Genomic DNA, 18,954 nt, shown 5'->3' with positions numbered 1-18,954 from the left:
GAATGCTACTTTTAGCACTTAATAATTGAAGCCAAAGCTGATTTATTTTTTATGTCAGGGTGTCTTATACACATCCCTCTATCAGTGAAACCTCATGCAGTATTACAGGCATTTTCTTGTAAGTAGTTTATTTCATACATGACTTCAGAAAAACGTTCCCAGTTTTAAAAATTGGAGAAGAGTCAGACTGCCCCCTCCCTCTTTAGTTGGCACAACAGGGAAGCACAGCTAAGCTTTCAAACTATTTCAGAACAATCCACCATACAAAAAACCTTCAGTTTCATTAATGTGGCATGCAAAAGGAGAACCTGTCCAGCTTTTGCTAGTAATCAGAGTGAACCGAAAGAGAGAGATTTTATTGAATTAACATTTTTTAAACAAAACACTTTACCTTTACCAAATTGGCTTTCTTTGGCATTCATACAATAGCAGCTCTTTCTACAGGCCAGAAATAAATAAGCTAAAATGGACATATTTTCTTTACTTAAATTCTTAGTTTTAGCTGACAATTTGCTAACATTTCTCAGGTGAAAAAAGTTAGAAGCACAATCCCAAACAATTTTTCCATCCTTATGCTCCCATGTGGCTGCCTTTATTAGCTGTGCTTTGTGTTGTAGAGGCTAGATACCCTGGTGAAATGTGTTGTCTAATTAGTTTTGAATCTAAAAACACAAAGGATAGATGGCATAATTAAATATACAAATGCTATTTGAACCTAAACAATCCTTACAGAAACTGAGGTGAGTATCTGAAATGATGTATTTAGTAATGTGCTAAAAGACAATGAATGAAGTGTGTGGGCAGCATATGTGTATATATACAATGGCTCAGTTACCCTAAAACATTTTCAGTTACCCCAGCTAGCTTTTAACTTTTAAAAGGTTAACCTAGCAGTTGTAGTGTTGTATGCATTCCCTACTCTTTACTCAATATAATACAATGGGTTCCTATGAAAAAATGGTAGTCTAAATTCATATTTAAAAAGGTGAATGTTTGGCATGACTGATAGAAAATATTTTCTGATCTGCAATATATGTTCTACAGATAGGGTGATGAGAGTGTAGAAAATACAATTATTTTATTATTTAATGCCCTGGAGCCATTACAGCACTAATCAAGATTGTGATGAGTATTACCAAGTACAATGTAAGTGATGCAAGTTGAGATGAGCATTGGAAAGTGTTACTGCATGTGTAATATAACTTTTGAAATAACTGCTTTAGGAACTGCTTTTCTGGCCCAAACCCAGATCCAAGAGATTTCTCTCAATAGCTAGTCTTGGTATAAAGGGATGTGAGGAGGAGGGAAGAATCCAATGGGTGAAGAAGCCTGCATAGTACATTTATACATGCACTGTCACAGAAGTAAGGGGTGGGAAGATCCATGATGTTGGCTCCTTCGTCTTGCTCAAGATCTATATCTTTTCACAGCTATGTGATGCTGAGGCTTGCACATAGCCTCATTGAGGGCCATGGGTCACTTAGTTCATGTTAAAACTGCACAGCATTAAAGTTAGAGAGTGTTCTGAGCAGTCACGTGGTCAACATAATCTCTAACATACACAGCTTGCTGATTGTCGGTCTCAGCCCTGTACCATACCAGAGTTTTGAAGCAGCCTTGGCACTGCATTGGAGCTTTGATTTGTATTATCTCTGTGGAGCAGCCCAGTGATAGCAGAACACATGTTACTTATGATCTGGAGATACTCTTCCCACTAAAAGTCATATCTTTGGTATGATACAATCACACTAGGCACATATTTTCCTGCTTGAACATGTAGATGATCACATTTTTAAGTGCAGTTAACATGTCCGATGTGTAACATGTGACATGACACTTCTCTGACCTTCGATATCCTTTCTAATTTGGTCCAGTTCCACTGTACAAATGCTCTTCCAGGGTTGGAGGCTGAATTTTCTCCTTTGAAGATAGTTTTTGTTTCTTTATATTTAAATATTTAACACTTAAAAAGTTATCGGAGAAATGGTATAAGCATTAGCTTTATATCCATTTATGTATGTGTGCACACACATTTATACTCATGTGCATGTATATGAAAGGTACACTCAGGGATTTTCAACTGTATGTAGTTTAAGTTGTATAGAAGAATTTTTTTGTAAGTTTGCCTGTTTTAACACTCACCATATTTTGTATCTTAAATTTTAAGACAGACACTTAAGTTTCCCTTTCTAACAACTTGGTTGATCCCACCATATGCAGCTCATTCAGTCAAGGCTGTGGTCATATCTTCTGGATTTATTTATCTTCTATTACAGAGCAGAGGTGGTCTTTCATATATGCGCTAATAATGTTTACATTTATAAAATGGAACACAGACTTTCTGTTGAGGTAAAAGATCACCAGGTCAAGGAAACACAAAGATTAGATCTTCTACCTAAGCAGACTGCAATGTAGTGAAACTTTGGAAATCTTGATCTGTAATTCTAATACCCTGCTTTACAGCCAGAGGCCAAGGCCTTGTGTATACTAGCATTTTTCTTGAAATTACCTTCTACAGTTTCTTTACATTTCCCACTAACATTGGTGAAGTTCCAATCAAGGTAACTAGGAATGAGAGCATTAGCGTGTCTCAGCCATTAGTGTAATAACTGCTATGTTACCTAATACCAGTATAGAAGAATTAGAAAGTTGAGGGAATTAAAATGCCCATGGCCACTGGCAGCTGATTTATACTAGCACACTTTGCTACTGTTTAGCAGAGGTGTAATGGGGACAATGCAACAGTGAGAAATATTAATGAAATTTCTACTGTAGAGTAGGTACACGTGCAGTGAAAACTTGTTAAACAAATACATGTATCAAGAGCTAGTTAATGATGCAGATTGGAATTATTTGAATAGCAATGTCCCTAAACAATTAAACATACTGTGCTATAGATAATTCTTTAGAGTTAGGCTAACTACTGAATGTTTAATTAATTTGGACATATGTTTAATCCTTTCAGATATAGGGTACATGCAGGCACATTTAAATTGACCTAACTGGGGTTAGGTTGATCTAAGTGTTGATGTGTGCAGATGTTGGGGAAGTTAAATCAGGTAAAAAAACAGCAGACCCTTTCTAACTTATTTCACCTGAAGAGGTGAAATAAGTTAGATTAGTAATGGGTTAGCCCAATCTACCAAACATCTGTACATATTTGGAGTGGAGCCCTCTGGCTGAAAAAGCCCAGCTGCTCACCCCAGCCCCAGGGTTATGCTCTTGCTACCTGCCCAACCCTGAGCAGGCTATTTTTTAAGCCCACAACAACCTTCTCCCTTGCAACCCCCCCCTTGCAGACCTACTGCAGACCCCCCTTGCAGACCACCCTGATCCTGCCTGCCCCTCCCTCCACTCCAAGTTACTTAGAGCTAGGTGACCATATGTCCTGGTTTGGCCAGGACAGTCCTGGATTTCAGAGGCTGGTCCTAGCCAGCTGGTGAAAATTAAAATGAGTGCCTTAGGCACGAGGTGCAGGGCCAGGAAGTGATGTGGCATGAGCTATGAAATAAGAAGCCCTAGCAGATAGCAAAATTGCCCTAAAACGGATTAGCTTCATTAGTAGAATGACCATTAAAAAGGTAATTGTTAACACTGGTGAAGTAAAGAACAACGGGTCATTAACAGTCCATTGACTCCTTTAGCTGCCTGAATAGTAATACCAGAGCTGTACCATCCCACCCCACCCCACCCCACCCCACCCCTGCCTCTGCCTGCAGCAGCGCTGCTGACTTGAGAGGTGTGGGGGCGGGGGCAGTGTCTTGGATTTCACATTATCTCATATGGTCACCCTATTTAAATTGGGTTCTTGGTATAGCTCCTTGCACTGGTGAACATGTGCACAAGTTGCCCCTGATCTACAATCACATGACTTAAAGTAAGCTAGGTGATCTTGATCAGGTGTGGTTAACATTTGCATGTATCCCTAATGAGATTAAAGCAAGATGAATGGTTACTAATGCCCAAACCATGGTAACTCAGATTGTTTTAGGACGGACTTTGTATAGAGACTTAGTATGAGCTCTGTGAAGTAACTTACGTAGCTCAGTATATTAATTTGATCTTGCATGGCACTGAAATGATATGGTTTACAGTTTCTGGTCTGTACCTTTTTAAAATGCCATGATGAAGCAAAGTTTAGAAATTAAACATAACAGCTCCAAGACTTAGAAGTTGTGATGTTAATTCAGGACATATATAAGAACTGAACTGGGCTCTTAAGGTATAAAATAACCAAGATGATTCCTTGTAAGTACAGCACATAGTGTACTGGAGCCCTGTTCTGTAAAAGGGACTTCTATATACTACTATAGTAATAACAGCAATAATAAATAGACAAATAATATTTTATAAAAAAAAGAATGGATTTGGTATGTCTACCCTGTTCTGATTAAAATAAATAGACATGTAGATTTTCCATCCCACAGGAACTGTTGGTATTCTTTTTGCTTGATTTCATCTCAAATTCAATTTAAAAGTTGAAATACTAAAAACTTTTGGGGAAAAAGTTCCACAAATTTGTTGGGTTTTTTGGGTGTGGAATGCTTTGATATTTTAAAATTCAAATACTGATTCTAGTTGGCTACCTTGAAAAAAAGTGTTTGGGCAACATTTAATTTTTATATCATCCCTGCTTGCAATGGGAACTGATGTTTTCGAACCCTATGGCCCTACTCTTCCATATGGATCATGCTTCTTAGTTGGACTTTATCTCGCATGATGAATCAGTCTTGCCTCATGGCTGAGCTCCTTGTGGTGCCTAATGGAAAGAAAAGGCTCAAAACTACAACTCCCAGGAGGTTATTTGGCAACTCAAGTTGAAACAGAGATAAATATCAATCTTACATTAAGCATTTCATTTTAGGCCAATAAATCATAAAAAACAAAACCAAACCCTTTTCATTTTCAGTCAGCCTGACCCATAATGTTTAGTTTCAGTATTCCTGAAAAAAACAACAATTTTCTTTGTTGGACTCTCAATTTTAACAAAGCACATTTTCCTAAGAGAATTTTTTTTCAGTCACTCATTTTAACTGACTGATGCATCCATTGTGCAGCATTATCTGTGAAAATATCTGTTTAGAAAGAAGGTTCATAAAGAATTTGTGCCATCTGTTTTCATTGTATCCAGTTGTTTTCTGCTTTTTAGATTGGTTCATTGCTTAGGGTGAAGAGAGTTAATTAACTTGAGTCAGAAAAACTTTGGGCAAGACTTTACGGTTGGTAAGAATATTTGGGCCAAGTTCTCAGATAAAATAAAATAAGGGTCTTAGTTTTAAAAAACAAACAAAAAAACTATTGTTATTTGAATACTTGTTATTTATTGTTACTGATGGAAGAAAGCGAACTCTTCCTTGGGTGGAAGGTTACATTAATAATGACATGGACCCCTTCCTGCACAAAGTTGAAGTTATGGGGTTCAGTGCCAGAAGTTCTTCTGCAGTTCTAGAAATGGAATATAGTTCTTTTAGCTGTGGGCTGACCACTCAACTTCAGATCAGCTCTTCTGCAGCTAGTATTCTTGCTCCTGCATGCCCTTATAGAGAATGAGGGCCACTCGCTGGATCTTGAACATTACAGAACAATTATTCATTGATTTCCATGCTCCAACAGATGCGATTAATTGAGTCTGCTCTAGCACGCTGGATTTCCAGAGCATTGGAGCAGGCTCCCTGCATTTGTATACGAGTCCATGGCTTTAAAATGATGCTTAATGAGCATTAGGCTATTTTTAACATGCGTTAACTAAAAAGGATGTGTTTTTTTTAGTGACGCTTTAATATACATTTAAAATAGGTTAATACTCATTGAAACACAGATGTAGACAGGCCCAGAGAGTCCTATGAGGTTCATCCAGACCTGGGTGAATCGCACACTAATATAATAAAACCTTTTTTCTGTTATGAAACCAATTACACAACATTTGCAATCCCTGGATGCCAAGACCTACCAAACCAATGTGCCAAAAAAGGCCGTACATTTCCATTCTTTCTGGTAACCATTAATCGACTGTGTTGAGATAAGTTAAATGTTACAGGGAAGTGGATACAGTATTAGCCTTCCTCTCAAAAGGCAGTGACAGTAGACGTGGTTTATGTAGAAAGTGGGTGAGAAGGATCCTGGGCAGGTCAAAGGCAAGTTTTAACTTGAATCACTATGTGAGTAGAGCCAATTTGGGCATTTTATACCCAGGTAACCTTAAGAGAAAGTTCTGATTCTAGCCAGTTCCTAAGCATAACATGAAGGTTGTGGTGGACATTGATAACAACCTGGAAATATCAAACTGCAGCTGGCCTCAGGACCTGATTAAAGCTCCTTTAAACAGCTCTGGCTGCTGAAGAGGCATTAAAGTGAGAGTGAATTACATTAAAGAGAGATAGCTGATTGGTCATAAATTGTATTGGAAGTAAGGAGTGTCTAGTCTTATTTTCCTGTCTTGTACTGGTCTGCAGAACTTCAAATAATTGTAGGGTGGTTGTAGTTAGAATACAATCACAAGCAGGGTACAGTGTACTATTAGAAACTTATGTTTGAATGAAAAGCTCACATTTCTCAGCATAGGAGGTTTGAATGCATGGGCTATCAACATCTAAATTACATTATTTTTTTATTAAATAGAAATTGAAGTTGTCAGAAATACTTTTTATATCACATTCCTGGGCAATCTCTTTACAGGACCAGTGTAATAGTATATATGTATAAAATTCAACAAAAAATGCATGATGTTCAGACAGACCTGTTATTTAAAAGTAAGATATTAAAAGTCTGCAGTTAATTCTGTAAATATAATCTAATTCAATTATTTCACCTTAGTTTTAACACCATTACTCAAAAAACATCCATTTGACTAGGGAAATGACTGGACAGTAGTTTCTTTCTAATCCAATTGAAGTTGCTTTTAAATAGCCATAATTGGTGATTTTCTAGATCAAAGGTCTTACGTAGATCAATGACAGTAGCTTGTGTATATTGATTACTAACCATGCCTATGAAAATATCATTTGTTACCTCGGGAATGATAGTGGAATGAACAGGATAACACTAAATTGGAATGGGATCAATGTGTTGCATGTAGATAAAAGCAGCATGTTACCTGAGAGAGCATCAATTTTTCATAGACTATGGCCAAAACACAAAAGAAAAAGAAATTCAGTAGGTCAGCTATTTAATTGCTAGAATCCTGGGTTTCCTCCTCTTCTCTTCCCAACAAAACTTTGAACCAAATACATTTGTTGAGTTCACTTTTTAGCCAAAGAAGGGGGAAAAATAAAATGTTCTCTGAGCCTTGTTGAGCTACATGGGACATATCCATTGTAAAATTAAGAAAACATGCTAGTGTTGAACTTGTATGTAATCTTACCAAAACTCATGTGTCAGCTTGTAAAAAATTGCTGTTGAGCAGACATGAGTTAAATTACCCGCAAGTAATTTGTGACTAGCTTGTGGATTTAGGTAGTCCAAATGCTCACAACTATGAGAATGTTTATACGCCCACCAAATCATCCTACTTTAAATGTCTGAAATCAGAAAGAAAATCTTGGATATAGAAATCATATTTACAGACATGCTTCTTTGAAAGTGTGCATCTTAGGGTATTCCATTCCTTATTCTGGGCTGGATACCAAAATGCATTGGTGACTAGCTTCTAGATGTAACTTTCCAGACTTCAAGCACAAAAAAATAATAGTTGAAACTCAAAGTGAGGAGGTTTCAGGAAACAGATGATGTTGTGAAAAAGCGAGAGACATATTAAACAAAATATATATTTCAGCAGAACCGTATCTGACAACTCAGACTTGGGGAATGGAAGTTATTTCCAGAGGTGTAACAAGCATGGCAGCAGTGGCAGCAGCAGCGGCATCAGCAGTCAAGGTAGCAGATGTTGGCAGCTTGGCCTAATGAGGCTACAGTGAGCAGGCCAGTAATAGTCAGAGGGGCCCCCATGCTTGTGTGCCCTCAAAATCAGCACCCAGGACTGGTGCCCTGTTCACCTACACTTAGTACACTACTGTTTATTTCAGAGATGACAGAGTTCCTGTAAGTATTGCTTCAGGGAAACAAAGCTGTGCAAATAACTCGGCAAATCTCTTGAAATCTGAATGGTTATCAGAATTTAGGGAGCCAACCCCTTGGATAGAGTGGAAGAAGAACAATGGACCAATCTGATAGGCACTTTATAAAGGGAAGTGTTGTAAAGTTCTCTTTACTTTTTCATCTTTTCCTCCTTTTTTTTTTCTTTTTACATGGGGTGATTTGACATGACTTGCTATAGATGGTAGCTTGTAAGTACTAAGGTTTCTGTGAACATGCACATGTTCAATACACTGATGCAATTACCAATTGGAAGTGCATATCCAGTGATCCAATGTAACAGTTTGTCTGTTCTCTCCTAACTGGCAGTAAATAGAAATAAGCCACAATAATTTATCCCTAAAGGAAACGGAAAACACCCGTGTTTTTGTTTCATGAAGGCTTCCACAGACATTACATTTATCACGATTAATGCATGATAAATCATAACCTGCTATATGTTCAAGCAATTTAACATGTGATCAAAATGGCAAACCAGTTTAAAAAATAGTGGAACATCTTTGTGGCTAGTTTGCATTGAATTTTAGTTTGAATGTGTGGTATGTTACTGTCAAGTTATAAGGCTTTGTATCTTCCCCTCCTCCCCTTAGAAAACCAAAACTGTCAAACAGCCACTTGCAAGGCATATTCTCCATCTTTTCCTCCTTGGAGGCAAACTGGGGCTGTGCTTGAAGCCTTGGCTGCTGCCCTGGTTCTGAAATGGGTGAGTCATGGTCACCTTGGTTCTGTGCAAGAGGAATGCTATGGCTGCTTTCCAGGGATACCTTAATCCCAGGGTGCATATGGGCTCCTTAAAGTATCGAGTGCACCAGCAGAATGGGATCCTGGGCTGCAGGCATTCCAGAAATTGTAAAAAGCATGCATACAGTCTGGGCCAGTTCTGGGTGCACTTTAAAGGGGTCACAGGCTCTCCTGGGGGTAAGGCCAAATATTAATCTTGTTATTATACAGTGATCAATATATTGAGCTACTGTATATGAACAAGACTAGCCAGCTAAACATAGAAACATAGTTTTCTTTTTTTCAGAATCTTTTAAATGATGTAAAGTTTTCATAGCATTTTGTCCAAGAGAGTCTTACAAAAAAGGTCAAATTTACCTTGTGTCACTTTGAAATTGAAAAGGGTGACAAATCTCATGATTATACCATGTGCTACCTGATGTTTTTCTTAGAGACTTAGGGCCTTTGTACAAGCCACAAAATTAGCCTTTAAAGCAGATTAGAAACACTCTTTTTGCATGTTTGGTGGCGTATTGCATGTTAAATGACTTTGGGACATAGCAAAACAAAACATATCCAAGGTGTTTTAGTTTGCTACCTTAGTAGCCGTGGAGGGAAGCACTGGGCCCCATGCAGCTCAGGGGCTGTGGAGGCAGCCTGATGGCAGCCCATGTAGGCAGGCTCCACTGAAGAAAAAACAAAACAAAACAGCGAGCCTGATCTTTTATTTCTCCCCAGAGTCTGCTTGCCTGCCTGAGCTGCATGGGGGCCCGGTGCTTCCCTCTGTGGCTGCCGTGCCCCCCAGGACTGCCCCGGCTAGGTGCCTGCGGGCAGGTACCACCTGGGGGGGTGCCACTGCTGCCCACTGTGGAGGGAAGCACTGCCCCCTCCTACAGCTTGGGGACTGCTCAGCCCGCCAGCAGCTTGCCTTCCTCCCCGCCACAGGAGAGTCAGGTAAGGTTTTGGCCCCAACCCCTGTGTACATGCCACGGGAGTTTACTTCAGTTTAAATTGAAGTGAAGTTTTTAAAAACCAACCACTTCAATTTAGGGAGAATTAAACTGAAGTAAACACCCGTGGCATGTTCAAGTGCCCCCAGTTTCTAATGAATGTCACCTTTCATTTTTCTTTTAAAGAAAAGTAAATCTCTAGCTCTCATGACTTGCATGTTCCTTAATGGCTCAAAAGTGTGGAGGTAAATGAAAATTGCATCAAACATGCTGCTTTTCTTTAAGTTTTATCATTTTTAAAACTCATTCATGATTTTTGTGGCCAGGCTCTTGGTATTTGAATGATTAAGACTGGCAATATTCAATATAACTCTGGCTGTTATAAAAACAGAAGAAATTGATTCTTTTCAGTCACATACATTTGAAATATTACAACCCTAGGAACGGATATAATCGTAATAGCCTTTACCTCTTCTAGATTTTGTTTCCAGCAGGGTCAGAATAACCAGAATAACCAGAATAACCAGTAAAAGGTTTCTACTTCATTAGTGAAGACCACTGTGTCATCACAGAGTTTGCAAATTATCTACTGCTACTTCAAATAAATACTTCTCTATAGTACAGATCTCCTAAAATATTTTGGAGGGATGAAATAAACCAAATGCATTTATACAGTGACAAAAGAAATGCATGAAAAGTTGAAAACACAAATACTACCGTGGCTTATGGAATTTGTGGTTTAAAGTAAACACGTTAGCTGAAATGTTAATCCATGATTTGTTTAAAACAATTGAAGAAGGTCATGGAAACAACTCCCAATGCAAAATCTGGCATCTATTGGAAGAGTTGGGGCCTCATCAGAAAAGAAAGGAATGTTGCTCTTAGTTTGTTAAACTGAATTCATGCTGCTTTCTGCTTTTCCTGGTGTTGTTTTTCCTTTGCTTCAGAAGACAAAAACCTAGCTTTTGAGCTTTGTTTCAGGCAAAAAGACTAAAACTAGATGTTAACTACTGCTACTACTATATATCGAAGAAAAAATAAAGGTTGTCTCAGAAAATTAACACCCTTATTGTGTTTTAAGTTTTAAAACAAAATGATAAATAAGGGTAGCACACTGGAATATGAACCATAGGGTAGTTTTTACAGATATAAATAGAAATTAGCATTTCATATCAATTCATTAATTTAATTAGGTATATTCCACAATTTTTCAATATTTCTTAATTGGAACTCCTGTATTCAAAGCTTTTATATGAAGGTCACATGGGCAAATCTTGTTTTGCCAGGTGGACTGTCTACAGTGCACAGAGCCTTGATAAAAGCCAGCTGCAACTGCCTGATACTGGTTAAGTCTGAAAAATCAGACTGTGCAAACAAATATATCTTGGCCCTAGATACTTGCCACATCTGCCAACAATTAGTTATATATCAGGACTAGAAAGGGGCACAGAATAAACAAGATCTGATTTCAGAATAAGCAAATAAACAAGGGGCTCAGCATCATTATTCATCAAGTGGATGTGGGATTACCTAACTTGTAGGCTCAGGCTCAGAAATGTCAGTCCTTGAGGGTTAGGAAAAAGTATTAGGTAACAAAGGACCTGATTGACGAATACTTTGCAGATGCTCTGGGAGCAAAGTACCCAACCTGCCTGTCTTCAAGGGTGATGTCCAAATACTCGGTTGTGTTGCTCGTGTTTGACAGATATGAAAGGTATATTATCTTTCATATCAGTATTGTAAGTACTATTTCTTAAGAATGCCCCTAGGAAAGTGGTATAATGCTGATCTAAGAACATTATGGTTCAAGATGGTCACATCTACTATATGAGACTATAAAATAAAAATAATGCTTTGGAATCACACACGGTTTTTAATCTAAGGACCTGAGACTACTTTATAAAGGTATTATCTCAGCTTAAGAGCTAAGGAGAAATTAAGCCCCAGAGTTTGAGAGTTATTGATGCTAGTAGTTATGTCATGAAAAAAGAACCCCAATAAACAAAAGACATTCCTACAATGCCTCCGTATAGCACTAGAATGTGCCACATGAGACACCTTAGCCCAGGTTCACCACTACTACCGCCCAAACTGGAAGTAGTGCAGTGTAGGGTTGGCTGTGTCAATAACCTTTGCTTCTCAAGAAAGCTTGCCTACCCATGCATAGTGCTTTGCTGTCTATACTATGTCTGGTTCTGGAGCTCATGCACACGAAGTGCAGCCTGTCTGTCTACGAAGCTCCCTAGCACTACATGGGGTAGTTTAGACATGCCCCTTGTGTCCTGACTGAAGTCACTACATTACTTGCAAACAGGTTCTCAAAGTTTTATGGAGCATGTTGACCTGTTTCTAAAGATAATACAAATGGAACAATGGTAGGTTTCAGTTATAATGAATCATTTAATGACAATAAAATTGACAAATAATAGGCCACGTTTACTTTACTATTGAGACAAAGCAAGCCTTTCTGATATTCTGTTTCACTTGAAAGATTGTATTCAATTAAAATCAAGGCTGAAAGGAATTTTATTATCTGCATGCAATGTGGGATGTGATATAATGACCTTCATTCAAACTCCCAATCATTAAAACTCCGTAACTGGTGACCAGGGAGGGCTTCAAATTCAGGCCCAACAGCTGCAAAATATGAATAAAAACTATAGCTTAATTGAATCAGTGATTCTAAATCTTAATACACAAATGGAATGAGAAAATCAGACATGTGGAAAAAAAGTTCTCTAATCTATTCCATTTTATTTTGAGTAATTCTGCAGAGGGCAAAGAAAGATATTATACAGTGTCTGTTTATTCTAGTATCCCAGTTTTATTCTCTTTAATAAGCTAGTCGATATCTAGTTACAGTCAAAATAGGCAAACAGACCTTGGGTTTATCCCAGGTCTGATTGTTCTGGGCTTTGACTCCCATCAAAAAAGGGCGGGACAATCATTTGCATACACAGCTTGACTATCAATTAACTTGAACTAACTATAATTGTCCAGGAAAAAAGTGTTAATTTGGGCACTTCAGAGGTACTTAAAGTGAGACCATAGGCTGGTGTCTAGGATCCCAGGACAAAAGTCTTTGTCCTGAGCGAAATGTTAATACACCTGATCTACCTTTATATCAACCTATTATTCTTAGAACCTGTGGCATATATTAGGCTGGGGATGTCACTGTTCAACTGTTCAACTTCCACTGAAGTTGAAAATGGGCCAGAAGAAAGAAGAATGCCCTTTTGATGGATAATATTGGAGGAAGCTCCACAAGGAGAACTTCATGGAGTTATCATCTCTCAGCCCTGTCCAACATATTTTCCACAAGAGGTGACAGGTGACTACACATGCAATTAATGTATAGAAAGCTTGCTGCGCAGTAAGCTTTCCCCAAGAGCATGTTTACACACATGCCCAATGGGAGCAGTTCAGGGCAGGGATACTACTGACCTGTTCTGCTACCACGTGGAAGTAGCGGGAGCTCTAGGCTCCCCCAGGTGCCAGCCCTGGGCTGGTAGGGGGCACTGGGGTCAGGCCTGGACTCTGGTAGGAGCTATCCTGCCTACAAGGCAGCTGCCTCCCACACTGCATCTCTGCCCAGGGCAGTTGCCTGCTTCCCAGCCCCCACTCTGATTTGGGAGCAGGGGATGGGACAATGTCCCTTGGCCCCACAGCAGGCAGCTCCTGGGTCCCAGATGCAGGGGCAGGGGGAATTGTTCCTACCCCAGCTCCAAGATCGGAGTTGGCCCTGGCAGGAGGCAGCTGCCCTGGGTAGGTGGCAATGTCCCAACCCCAGTTCCAATATCAGAGTCAGGGCTTGCAGCTGCCTGCTGCGAGGGCAGGGGACATTGCCCCAGCTCCCTCTCTGATCAGCTAATCAGAGTGGGGTCTGGGAAGCAGGCAGCTGCCCAAGGCAGTGGACAGTTCTTGTGCCCCCTGCTGCCTGGGCATTTGCAATTTGCTCCCTGTCAGCTAATGCATAGCAAATCTACTACCTGTATTTACAGGTAGTAGAAAACCGTGCATTAGTCTATGTTAATGCATTGGAGCTTCTGCACAGGGTTACATAGTGATGCTTGACTGCACAGTAGATTAGTCTACTGCACAACAAAATGTCTTGTATGGACATACTCAAGGAGATGTATCAAAGTCAAAACTGGATCCTTGGGTTAACTATAATGCTTGGAACGCTCATATGCATACCCATATATATACTGGTATTTGTCTTGACTAATTAAAAAAAATATATTTTTATCTTACTAATTGTATTTAATCGACTCAGTGGAAGCCTGCTTTTTAAAAAGAAACAAACACAAAAAATAAAACAAAACCCAGAAACTGGAAAGGAACTCATTAGAAAGTAAATTAGCATTTGACTGACTTAAGTTTAACACAAATGTGTTTAAACAGTACAGAAAAATTACACCTATACTTTATTAGAAGTCATATGTACTTACCATATATAGTCTACATGAGATGCTTTACTGCGCAGTAGACTAATCTATTGCACAGTAAAGCATAGCCATCTACATTTGCAGGCACTTACTGTGCAATAAATTGGTTTACTGTGCAATAAATTGACTACTTGCATATGCAGGTAGTAAATCCAAATAGCACTAATTACATGTGTAGTCACACCCTATGTTACTTTATTTCCTGAATTTACTTTTGATGTACTAGGAGACCAGTCTATGTCAAATGCTAAGTATTCATAATATGTTCTACTTCTAAACTGCCAGTTATCAGTTGCATATGAACCATTACACAGTTTTTATGGTTGCTGGCCCATAGAAACTCTCTGAACATCATCTTATATGGTTTTGTGGTGGTTGGTCTTTATTCTAAAGGGATAATTGCTCTTGGGGAATGCTTGCAAAATGAATTTTGGTCTCACATGGCCTCCAGAGACTGAGCTTTTCTAAGAGATTCTGACCAATGGCTCCCACAGTCCCGGTATTGATATTGGAGGAAGTCATTTTGAGCATAGTCAGATGCCGTTCTGACATTCTTCTGCTCTGGTCCAGGTTCTTCTTTGACATGCCTGAAGCAAACAAATTGCTATGCACAAATTGTTGAAACAACTACAAATAATTAATGAATTCTTAAAAACGCATCATATTTTGCCACAAATATCCATATCTATAGGCAATAGGCCTATAGGCAATATTCTCTATCCATAAGTCAGTTGTGCAGGAAACTCACAGGTTACATATATTTTTAGGTTGTATTTTTTCGTGGCAAGCTTTATTTGGACTGGAGGCAACGTCTGTCTTTTCTAGTGAATTAGTAAACAGATAAAAGGACAGTATTAGTTTAAGAATAAATCAGTCTCTTGATGTGACTGCTCATACTAAAAAAAACATAGCACCCCTCCTTAGCTAAACAGGTATAGAACAAGACAAACTTAATTTCTCTAAGGATACCCATCTATATAGGATTTTCTTCCTGGGTCTTAAGTTACTTAGTGCGAGATTGGTAGAAATCACCAAGCTTTTAAGTTTTTTATCCTTGAGGATGGTGGTAACAGGGAAGAATGCAGGAGAATCTCTTTAATGGTTATGGTGTGTAAATACTGATCTTTGAATGTTTCATTGCATTTCTTGACTGTGGATACTAAAACCCCCCACAAAAGAATAAGACAGTGCTTTTCCACTGGTTTTCAGTTAAAGCTCCTTCGGGAATTTATCAGGTCTACAGCTGACAGAGATATCTGAGTGAGGAACCCCTCTTTAAAATGGCTGTCATCCTGTGATAGTATATTTTGGATTGGCTCACACAAATCCCACAGCCCCAAGTGGTGATGAAAAGGCTGCGTCATCTTTGAAGATGCTTCAAACCGTTTTTTCCCTACTCATAACCAGTTGTTGGTGAAGGCTGTTTTGACTAGAGGGGAGACCAGGAACATTTATAGCATGGCTACCCAAAATTATGATCTGAGATGTATAGTCTTGTAATAATAATTTGCCTTTCTGCATTCATAGCCTTTTGAGTGACTGGTCTTCCTAGTCAAAGCTCAAATAGAGTTAGAGAATATATTCACCCAATTTTTTGCCTTATCTGAGAGAAATGCCAGGAGAGTAAGATGGCCATCCATGTAAACCAAATTCAGCATAATGTGTGTGGCCTTTTGTACAGGTGATACAATAGCAGTGGCTGCTGCCTCAGGAGAGGACACTGGCGGGTTATCTTCTGTAGGATTTTATTGTAAAGATTCCAGATACTTTCAGATAACCAGGAATACAGGTAGGGCACATCCAACCAGTCAAATAAATGTTTAAGATTTTCATCACTCTTTTAATTCTCTTTGAGGGAGGCAATTTGCTTTGTGTTTTGGATCTTATTTGTGCTTACAAATAAGTATCTCTTTCCAAAAAACATTTGCTAGTGACCAAGAATAAAGTTATTCTGGCATCCAAATTGAACCAGGTAGTCCAGTCAGATAACAGGTTTTACTTTTAAAAGGTGCCAGAATTGTCTTTATTGAGTCAATGGTCCTTTCAACATTATTTTCAAGATCACATGACCATCTTGATAGAGTTCATCTACATATATCCAATTTTAAAAGAACAAATCTTTTGCAACTCATGTTCTTTTTTTGTCAGCTAATTGTTGGAGGAATGGTTATATTGGTAGATTTTGCTAGTTCTTTTCTAGAAACATGTTTTGTATGATCTTTCTTCTGAGAATAAAGCAACATGGTAAGTACTGCTACACTTAGGTGTTTTATGATTTTCCAGTTCCCAAAATACCCTCAGTCCTCCAGTAGTTTAAAAGGGATAATCCATTTCATAGAGGGACTGTTTGACTGATTGTGAAAGATACTAGATCATTGACCCTAAAAACTGAACTAATCTGTGAATCCACAGAACAGATACCGTTTATGCTGAAACTGCACATACTACTCCATAAACTTCTACAGAGACTTGAGGTGTAAGGATAGATCAGTTTCTGTGCTTTTTCAATTTTCTTTTGCCCTTGTGATAACACCACAAGGTTGCCAATGCTGAATTGCACTGTGTGTTTTTGTGGTACTTTTGTGATGTGACTAGTTGTACAGAAGAAATAGGCCTGTGAGCAGCAATTTACTTCAGACAAACCACCTGAACCCTTGAAATGTTAATAATTTTAAGTCTACGCTGATATGAACTGGATTCAAACTTGCAATTTACTGATGAAAACCTCAAACACTTTACTAAACTCTTTAGCTAAGATTCCTATTTGCTTTCTAACTCCAATACAATTAGAAGTCAGAAGCATGGTCAACCAAAATTTTATCATAAACTGATCTACAACAAACCTTTGTAACTTTTAATATAGTTTTGTTTGTTTTTGTCCTAGGTATACAGGAAATCAGGTACAAGGGATGTAGTTTAACTAAGCCACACCTTCCCACCTGTGGGAGAACAATTTACCATATCTTTCTATCTTGGCACCTATGACTCAGATGTCTCTGAGCATCTATCTTAGCTATTTAAGAATAGTAAGGCAGTGTGTATTTTTCTTTCTTCCTTCCTTCCCAAGTTTTGTAGGAGAAAAACCTTGGTTTGTTATTAAGAGTGTTTTTAAAAAAAATAGTTTATGTATATGGACAACATGAATGCGGGTGAATAATTTATTGAAAGAAATCTAAACTGAAGAAGTGAGTTTTCCGTTTTGTTTTGAGAGTTATTAACTCGAGTTGCTCTGAGTGAGTTAATGAGCTAATTTTTAAATCCCTGAAAATTCAGTCCTCCTGCAATTGGACAGCATCCTGTATTGGTTGAAAGTTCCATTACTGGAAAAGGAGAGGGACTTGAGTAACCATTGCCAAACCCATAGAGGGTTTTGACTATCAAGATTTTAGATTGGCTTTTTTTTTTGGTGAAGAGCCAGTAGAGAAAGCAAAACACACCACAGTGGTCTGTTTCATAGATTTCATAGACATTAGGGCTGGAAGGGACCTCGGAAGATCATTGAGTCCAGCTCCCTGCCTCAGGGGCAGAAAGTCAGCAGGGGTCATAGGATCCCAGTGAGATAAACATCCAAATTTCTCTTGAAGGCATTCAATGTAGGAGCTTGAACCACCTCCAGCAGCAGTCTATATCCAGGCCTTGGGGGTTTGGACAGTAAAGACATTCTTCCTTATGTCCAGCCTGAAATGGTCACGGAGGAGTTTGTGACAATTCATAGAGAATTGCTTTGCTTAATCAGGCCCATGGAGTCCCAATGCATGGCTCACTGGGCATATCTACATGTGCAATAGCATGGCTGAATAAACTCCTGAGAGCAGTGTTTACACATGGCATGTTGAGCTGGGGTGGTGCAGGCCCAGTTGGCAGATGGTCCTGGAGGAGGGGAGGCATCCTACCAGCCCAGAGCCGCTCTGCCAGATGTGGCGGGTCTAGGGGGCTGGTTGGGGTATGAGAGTGCTACAGTGCGGGGCTAGTCAGCAGGCAGCCCACACACTGTAGCTTCCTCATGCCCCAGTTAGCCCCAGTCATCTTCTACATGTGTGTTTGAGCATAGTACTTGCCGTAGGATAGTATTCTGCCATAGCGTAGTACTCTGCCATGGGATAGTACTTGTGTTGTTCAGTACTATCCTGCAAGGGACCTAATTAGTTAGTGCACCCCAATAGTCTCGTACATGTTGACAATGTTGTTTTACTGCAGAGCTAATTAGGCAACTTCGCAGTAAAGCGCACATGTAGATGCACCCACTAGGTCTGGATCTAGATCTTAGCGTTGTCGGCAGTAGGTGCTGTATGGCCATGGCTCATGCCTACCTGACTTCTTACCAGCATATGCCATTGGGGCACTAGAAAGTACCGCTGCCACCAGTCTTCGCTGTTCTTTTCTCGCCCACCATGTCTTGGTGATCTTTAACTCTCAGGAGCTGGATGTGTAGGTTGGCGGGGATCCTAGTGGGTTCTTTTGGAGGGGTTTCTTCATGGGGCTCCACCTTCCCTCTCACCCCACCCTTACCACTTCCTGGATTACACATGTCAGGCCAAAATTATATCACCCAACACCACTGGCAGCTCAGTGCTGGTGGACCCAACAAATACCTAGCAGTTTAGATGCATTCACTCAAGCCCCTCAGAAGCCATTTTCTTTATTTAGTCAGTCACTCCTGAATGTGTAGGTCCATCAATTAAGACCTGTCCATCTAAAATCCACCAGGCCAAATGACCTCTAATCAGTTCCTCCTGTACTCTGGG

This window comes from Alligator sinensis, unplaced genomic scaffold (assembly GCF_000455745.1).
Source record: "Alligator sinensis unplaced genomic scaffold, ASM45574v1 scaffold65_2, whole genome shotgun sequence".
NCBI lineage: Eukaryota > Metazoa > Chordata > Crocodylia > Alligatoridae > Alligator > Alligator sinensis.
Note: the sequence above shows the minus strand (reverse complement) of the source record.